This window comes from Colobus angolensis, unplaced genomic scaffold (assembly GCF_000951035.1).
Source record: "Colobus angolensis palliatus isolate OR3802 unplaced genomic scaffold, Cang.pa_1.0 Scaffold23, whole genome shotgun sequence".
In the NCBI taxonomy this organism is placed as follows: Eukaryota; Metazoa; Chordata; class Mammalia; order Primates; family Cercopithecidae; genus Colobus; species Colobus angolensis.
Window position 1 is genome coordinate 7899822 of NW_012115488.1, and position 8926 is coordinate 7908747.

An 8926-nucleotide genomic window follows, 5' to 3' on the forward strand; every position below is an offset into this window, starting at 1 on the left:
AAGAACAGAAAACCAAACACCGCATGTTCTCACTCATAGGTGGGAATTGAACAATGAGATCACTTGGACTCGGGAAAGGGAACATCACACACACCGGGGCCTATTATGGGGAGGGGGGAGGTGGGAGGGATGACATTGGGAGTTATACCTGATGTAAATGATGAGTTGATGGGTGCTGACGAGTTGATGGGTGCAGCACACCAACATGGCACAAGTATACATATGCAACAAACCTGCATGTTGTGCACATGTACCCTAGAACTTAAAGTATAATTTAAAAAAAAAACCACAACCCTACCAGCTAAGTTCTATTATGATCCCTGTTGTACGCATGAGTAAACAGAGGCTAAAGTCATCCATGAGTACATCTAAGGCTAGATGTAAACAAGGAGGTGTTTCCAACCACTGTGCCCCCTCAGCAGCATTTAAAGAATGGCCACCAAACTCCATGTGCTTCTACAGCCATAATACTACCCACTACCATCTATGAATTTCATGCTCTCTTGGATTAAGTTAGGCTTTCAGTGTTCTATGGCTCTTAATTAGATCAAGCATTCTCCTGGACCCTACCTGATCCTCTACTGAATTTAGGAGAAGCCCCTAGACTGGTATATTATTAAGCTCATGTTCTTAATACACACCAGAACTATTGTTCCTCTGTTCCTACATCTACAGTTACCACCACATTATCACCCTCTCACCACTACAAAAATTCTAAAAGATGAATCCCAAAAAAGAAACCTATAGTTATAATTGATACTCACCTTCCCCTGAGAGACAGCCTAGGCCCATGTCATCATGGCTTTCTCACTATTTGCCTCATTCATCAATAAAAATTCAATCCTCCTGAGTCCTTATTCATCAACAGCCAAGCTTTCTTTTCCATGTATCTGATTCTAACTTAATACCCCACCCCATCGTAACTCCAAACTCATTTAATGTTTCCTCTGAAAGTTATGGCCTGCCATTAGTAGAGCCTCCTATACAGTATTCGGATCACAAATTTCTGAATGTTCCGTTTATCATCTCATTCTAACAAAAAGCTGCTTTTCCATCAGGGTTCTTTTTCGCCTGCACCTCTCAAGTAATGACTGTTCTCCATCCCACATGTCACAAAACACAGAATCTTAAAGTGAAGGAGGTCTTCCCTTTGCTCTCATTACTGCTTCCAGAAAATTTCTACTCTCCCTCAAAAACCCCAGGGCTTTTCAGCTCAGGCCATCACACTATAACATCTCCTTGTAGTTGTCACCAAAGATTTGCACTATCCTCCTATTTCATTGATTCATTTATATAAAAGCATGATTGGTATTAAGTTCAAAAGAGAAATGGAAGAGATTCATTGCAAACAGTGAATACACGCAACTGTTTGGAGGAATTTTGGTGTAAAGAGAGTAGAGAAATGAGGATATACTTAGAAAAGACTGTAAAAATCAAAGGATTTTCTTTGTTATTGCATTGTTTTGCTTTGATTTTATGATGGAAAATCTAGCAGCATGTCTGTATGACTAATCTTCTGATAAAATGAAGGAAATGTTCCTACTACTGGTTAAGTCCAACCTCTCCATATTGTGCCCAGTTCACATCCCCACTGACTTTTCTCCTTCCTACATTATCTATGTAATCCTCTCTGCTGAATCATTTTCATCGGCATACAATCATGCTGTAATCTTTCTCTCTCTAATATTTGTTAAATACATTTACATTTTTGTTAAAGACCAACTGAACCTCTTTTGTCAAGGTTACCAATAACCTCCACATCACCAAGCTATAATCAATGAATGATTATCTTTCATTACTTCTTTGTAGAACTCAATGCAGGTGATCACATCTCGCTTTTTGGATCACATTTCCCCTTGATTTTCTTGACATCATTGTACTACTGACAGTCTAATCTCTTTCTGGCTTATACTTTTTCAGTCTCCAAATGTTGAGTTATCTCAAGGGCTCAACGCTTTCTTTTTCGAGGTTCTAATAATGCCTTAGTTTTTCTCATTCAATTCAAGAACTCTCAAATTTATACCTCCAGTCTAAACCTCTTTTCTGAAGTCCAGATTTTTTCAACAACTGCCTCCTCAATATTGCCATTGAATACTTATTAGATTCTGAAATGTAATATAACTAAAGTGTAAGTCTTACACCATCTCCTTACTTGATCTTGATCTTACCATTGTTTCTCAGCTCAGTAAATAGTACCATTATTTTTCCAGTTGCATAAAATAGAAATCTACATTGTCCTCGAATTTTGTTTTTCTCCCTTTCTTTATCCAGCTCTACCTTTCAAATATAAGCTACCTTTAAACCTTATCACATCTTAACCATTTCCACTGCTACCACTCTATTCCAAGTTACCTTTATCTGCTTTCTAAACTACTGTAATGGCTTATAACTTACCTCATTGTTCCCACTCTTTTTTTCACACAGTAGCCAGAGGGAAAGTTTTAAGTCTCTATCACATCACGTATTATTACTAACCTATCTAAAATCTTCCCTATCTAAAATCTGGCTTTTCAACCTATTTAGAATGAAATTAAAACTCCCAATCCTTATTTTCATAATCTAGCTTTTATCAATACTTCCAATTTCATTTCTTCATATGTTCCTTCTTACACACTACAGTTTATCTACCATGTCCTTCTTCCACTTCCTAGAATACATCAAGGCTTATTCCTACCTGAATATCTTCACGCTTGCTATTCTTTTTGTCTGGAACAAGTCATTGATCTTATCATAACTTGCTCCTATATTTTATTCATGTCTGTGTTCAAAGATCGTGAACTTAGAAAGACTTTCCACAGCCAACCTATCTTTGATATTCATCCTTTCATGTGTAATTCCTTTATACTAATTTATTTTTATTAATGCATAGCCACTACAAATTACATTAAATAACTTGTTAATCTGTTGATTTTTTCTGTCTCTCTCACTGGTTCGTCAGCTCTGTCAAAGCAAGAACTCATTGCCTAAAACAATTTTTAATAATTGGTAGTCTTTCAATAGATTGTTTGCTAAATTCATGAGTAAGTGAATGGCTTCATTTTTAAAAATAATACATTTTTATCTAGATATTTCAGAATCTAGGTTTTGTTCCCCTTTTGGCTTAAGTTTTATCTGAAATTTTTATTTTATATGGCAGATGTGAATATCGTTGAAAAATGTTCTGTATATAATTACAATGATGTGTGCTTTAGAAATGTAAAAATTATAAATTAATATGGAAGATCAAAGGTGGCTAGTACATAAATATAAGCATGTAGCTAGACATTTTCACTATAACACAGTCCTTGCAAAGCACAGAATTAACCCAGCTATTCAATCTTACACAATAATGTTTAGAATTGCTGCTAAGGGTTAAACATAATGTCACTGAGTTCAGCAAAAGAAAAGAAAATTGAATAGTCTTGGATGTCACACCGTCAATAGACTTTCTAGAATACCTATTGTATGATAAGAACTTGTGCTGGACATTCTGTGTTATATTTGGAATATAGGAGAGATAAAATAAAGTCCTTTCCAAGTATAGTTTATAACTCAGTTGCTACCACAAAACATGCACATAAGTAATTCTTACGAAAATTTCCAAACCACATACAAATTAGAACACATTCATGAAGAACTAGCAATGTATGTTAAGATAGGGGAAGGATAAAATGAACAAATAATTTTAAAAGAAGGGCCAGTTTAATCATACAAATGAAAAGTTTGATTTTTCAAATTGTTACAAGAACACAAACAGTGAAGAAAATGGAAGCAGCAAGGAAAGGTGTGATTTTTCCAGAAGAGAATTGTAATGTTACATGGAAACAAATAATCTGATCATCTAATTTAATAATTATGGAATTGGGCTAATTAAATGGAGAAATAAGAAACTTAGCAAGGTATTGATACAGAAAAAAGTTAAAACTTATACTAATTTTCACTCAATTTTCAAAATCAGTGAGAATATTCCAAGGTTAGATGTAATAGATCCAATGTGATTATTTACCAAGGGGCTCAATGGGTATAAGGATTTACAGTGAATAGCAGTCTAGTTCCCATAATGGCAAAGTAAGTAACATATTATCCTGCTGATGACTACTTAAAAAGCCAAACCCTTTTTAAAAAAAATTCTGTGCTCATAATTCAGGGATGATTTACCTCTAAATATAGCTGCTGTTCCTGGATAGGTTCACTGAGAGATTGAGGGACCCTTTTATTCCTTCAGAAAGATGTATGAAGTGCATTCATCCTAAGTTCAATGATTTTTTAAAATATATGTATAAACTTATGTAACCACTGTGAAGATTAAGACAAAATATTTTCTCACCCCATAAATTTTCTCTCCACCCCTTTTTCTCCACGTAACTGTTATTGTGTCTTTTATCATAATCAGTTGGTTTCGCTTGTTCTTAAATTTCATACAAATGGAGACTTTGCAAGGGAGTCAAATTGAAATGAAATCCTTAAGCCAGTCCCTAATCCAATATGACTGATTTCCTCATAGAAATATGAAATTTGGACATAGAGACAGACACACACAAAGGGAAGATTATGTGAGGACCTCGAGGGAGAAGATGGCCACCTGATTGATGGGATGCATCCTCAAGCCAAGAAAATTCAACAATTGCCAACACACACCAAAAGCTGCAGGAGGCAAGGAAGGACTCCTCTATATGACCATCAGAGACAGCATGGCCTGATGACAACTTGATTTTGTACTGATAGCCTGCAAAAATCGGAGGTAATAAATTTCTGTTGTTTTGAGTCACCTCATTTTTGGCACTTTGTTATGCCCCACTAGGAAACTGATATAATGTATAGCAAAAATAATTTGAAGACATTAGAAAGCATCCACAGTAGGTGCAAGTTTAGGATTTATTATTTGTTAAAAAAGAAAAAAGAAAAGAGAGGCACAGGAGGTAAATTCTACATATATCTGACTTTTCCTCTGACAGCACTTTTCAGTTTGATGCCACCATATAGGTTTTGAACTCAAACAGAAGGGAGAATTCTTAGTAAACTGATGAAACACACAAGAGCTGGAATTTAGGATTGAAGGAGTGGCTATAAATTCAGGAGAAATCCAAAGCAACAATAACTGCACAAGAAAGAGCCCAAAATATGCACATACATTCCCACTGAGCATTAACTGACTTCATAACTGCACATGTACTCCAGAAGAAAGCAACATCCAGAAAGCCAAAGAGCGTAGCAAATTTTTCAATAGCTGCCTAATTCTGGGAGATAAAGTTTGTATTTCCAGTCCAATCGACTTAGAGGATCTTGGTAAACAACTTAGATTTTCATTGGCACCCCAGAAAAGCCATCCTTTAATACTGGAGGCTATGTTAAATTATATATACACATACAAAGTCCAAAATCAACCTTCTACAGATTAAGGTAATCCACTGCTACTTTGTCTTTCTCTCTACCTCCAAAAAATCACATTTCTATGTAAGAATATGGTTTCTAGGGCCTCTGAAGTTTATCATTCACTATGTCTAACATCCAGTGAAAAATTATGACACATGCTTTAAAACTATAACTAAGTGATTGGAAATCACTGAAACAACAAAGAGAAAAAGAGACTGATAGATGGTTCCCAAACTTGCCTGTAAAAAATACTTTATTATACCACTCATAAATTTGCTAAAGAACACATAGGAAAAATGATTATAATGGAAGAAAAGATGGAGAATTTCAATAGAGAATTGAGATCTATAAAAAAATGAGATTTTATAAAAGAATGTCATTTGCAGCAACATGGGTGGACCTGGAAACCATTATTTTAAGTGAAATAACTCTGAATCAGAAAGTTAGATACTGAAAATTCTCACTTATTAGTGGGAGCTAAATCATGTGTACACACGGACATAGAATGTAAAATAATAGACACTAGAAACTCCAAAGGGTGGGAGGGCAGAAGGATGGTGAGGGATGAGAAATTACATACTGGGTGTAATGTACACCATTTGGGTGATGGTTATACTAAAAGCCCAAATTTCACCATTAGGCAATATAACTGTATAACAAAAATTCACTTGTGTGCCCTAAATTTATAAAAGCAAATAAATAATGCAATTGACATTCTAGAACTGAAAAACACATTCTTTGAAATTAATAACTCATTTGATTAACATAACAGTAGGTTGGACACAGCATAAGGCAGAAATAGAGAAGTCAAAATAAGGTCCACAGAAAATATCCAAATCTAAAACACACAGAGAGCAAAAAAGAATAACAAGAACAACAACAAAAACAACAGGACATAATCAAATACTCTAACGTATATGTCACTGGAGTCACAAGGATAAGGAGAAGATTATGGAGCACAAAAATGCCCAGGAATTTCCCCAAACTGACTAAAAAACAATTTAGAAAGCATGTTGAATACCAAACAGGGGTGACTAGGAAACAACTCTCCTAGCTATGTTGATTTACTCGTTCAAAGACCATAACTTGAGTGCTTACTGTGAACCAAGAACCAAGGATACATCACTGAAAGGATATTACCTCTATTTTCACAAAGCTTGAAGTCTAACAGGAAAGACAAATATTAATGACTTATTTACAGTAATGTTTTTGCAAAGAAAGATTAGAATCCCATAAAACATGTGTATTTGACTTGGATATGATTCATTACTCTGTATCCATCACTATGCATATAATTATAGCTTTGTATTGTGGAGCTTTTTACAATGTTTTTTAAAATTTATACACTTTTCTAAAAGAATTAAGGTGTAATGGCTGGGTGCAGTTGCTCATGCTGTAATCCCAGCACTTTGGGAGGCTGAGGGGGGCAGATCTTCTGAGGTCAGAAGTTTGAGAACAGCCTGGCCAATATGGCGAAACTCTGTCTCTACTAAAAATACAAAAGGGAGGCCGAGACGGGCAGATCACGAGGTCAGGAGATCGAGACCATCCTGGCTAACACGGTGAAACCCCGTCTCTACTAAAAATACAAAAACCAGCCGGATGAGGTGGCGGGCGCCTGTAGTCCCAGCTACTCGGGAGGCTGAGGCAGGAGAATGGCGTAAACCCAGGAGGCGGAGCTTGCAGTGAGCTGAGATCTGGCCACTGCACTCCAGTCCGGGCGACAGAGCGAGACTCCGCCTCAAAAAAAAAAAAAAAAAAAAAAAAAAAAAAAGAATTAAGGTGTAACATAGGAAAGTAGGAGACGAAAGAATTAGGGCAACCAGTGAGAATATGGCTATATCTAATAATCTAGGCAAAAGACGAAAGTGAAACAGATTGAAGTGTGTGAGCAAATACATAAGTAACTGGATAGAAATGAGAAGTGTAGAATGTAAAATGACCATATATGGTTATTTATTAGTTCAGTGAAGTGAAGAATAGGAAATCAAAGATAACTTCAGTTTGAGATGAGAGATTGAGAACTATTACAGAAGTTTAAACACAAACTATACAAATACAGAGATGAATTTGATAGTCACTAAGATGAATTTGAACGTAATCTATTTAAATAAATAAAAATGGACAGTTAAACATGATTAAAGATTCACGATAGAGCTAAACAACAATTTCTTCTTTCAGCAACATGGATGGACCTGGAAACCATTATTTTAGGTGAAATAACTCTGAAACAGAAAGTTAGATACTGCAAGTAAAAATTATTTTACTTAATAATATATTTTTCTTGAAAATTTTGGACAACTGACCCTCAAATTCATTAATCCTCTTGCCTAAGTCAACCAATTTCAGCCTTGAAAGAATGCAAAATATTTTATACCCTGAAAGATTTAACACATCACTGAATGATGAATATTAATAGAATCAAAGCCAATATATTTATTATATTTTTAAAAGTACATTATAAAATATTACTAAAATAAGATAATAACTCTAATATCTACCATATTACTGTAGATAATAACTCTAAATATTTACCATATTACTGACAAGACCACTACTGAGCTACTGAGCTAAATATTTAGGCTCAAATTGTTTGACCTAGGAAAGAAGAGGAAAAGGAGGAGGAGAATGAGTCACCTTTAATGCCAATAATGAATTATATTCCTCTCCTCGTAACTAACAAAGGCACCAAGTTTGAGTTATTTTCTTCAATTGCCACCTCCTAGAAAGATTTCAATCACTTTTTAAAATAAGGCTTATTTTTCCATCTTTTCCAGTAATGTAGAATCAGCATCGAAATTTCAGAAAATAAAGACTAGTTTAATTAGAAGGCAAAATCTCCCATAATTCCGTATCCGAAGATAATTGCTGCCAGTCTTTTTGTGTATTTTCTGCTATCTTTTAACAAATGTATTAATAATACTAATTTATTAGACAATTCTTGGCCTACTTTTTTTTTCTTTACATGATTTATATATTTTAAAAAAGCATATTCCAGTGCTGTAAATCTCATTTTAATGAATTGTATTGCATTATGTAGACATACCATAATTTATTTAACACTTTTCTAGTTTTGTTCCCAATTTTTCACTATTGCATTATTCAAAACTAGAATGCAATCAAGTTATCCTCTTGGAATACATATATTTAATAGTTGGTATTTTTTTTATGTCACCCTTGAAGTTTCATTCAGTGTTAAAATTTTTTCTAACTTCAGCCTTTTATTGAGAAAATATGTTTTTTAAAAGTTGATTTGCATGTCAAAAGTATTTCATATTTTCTCTTTTTTTTCTTTTTTATTACTATACTTTAAGTTCTAGGGTACATGTGCATAACGTGCAGGTTTCTTACATTTGTATACTTGTGCCATGTTGGTGTGCTGCACCCATCAACTCGTCAGCACCCATCAACTCGTCATTTACATCAGCTATAACTCCCAATGCAATTCCTCCCCCATTCCCCCTCCCCATAATAGGCCCCATAATAGGGTGTGTGACGTTCCCCTTCTCCAGTCCAAGTGATCTCATTGTTCATATCCCACCTATGAGTGAGAACATGCGGTGTTTGGTTTTCT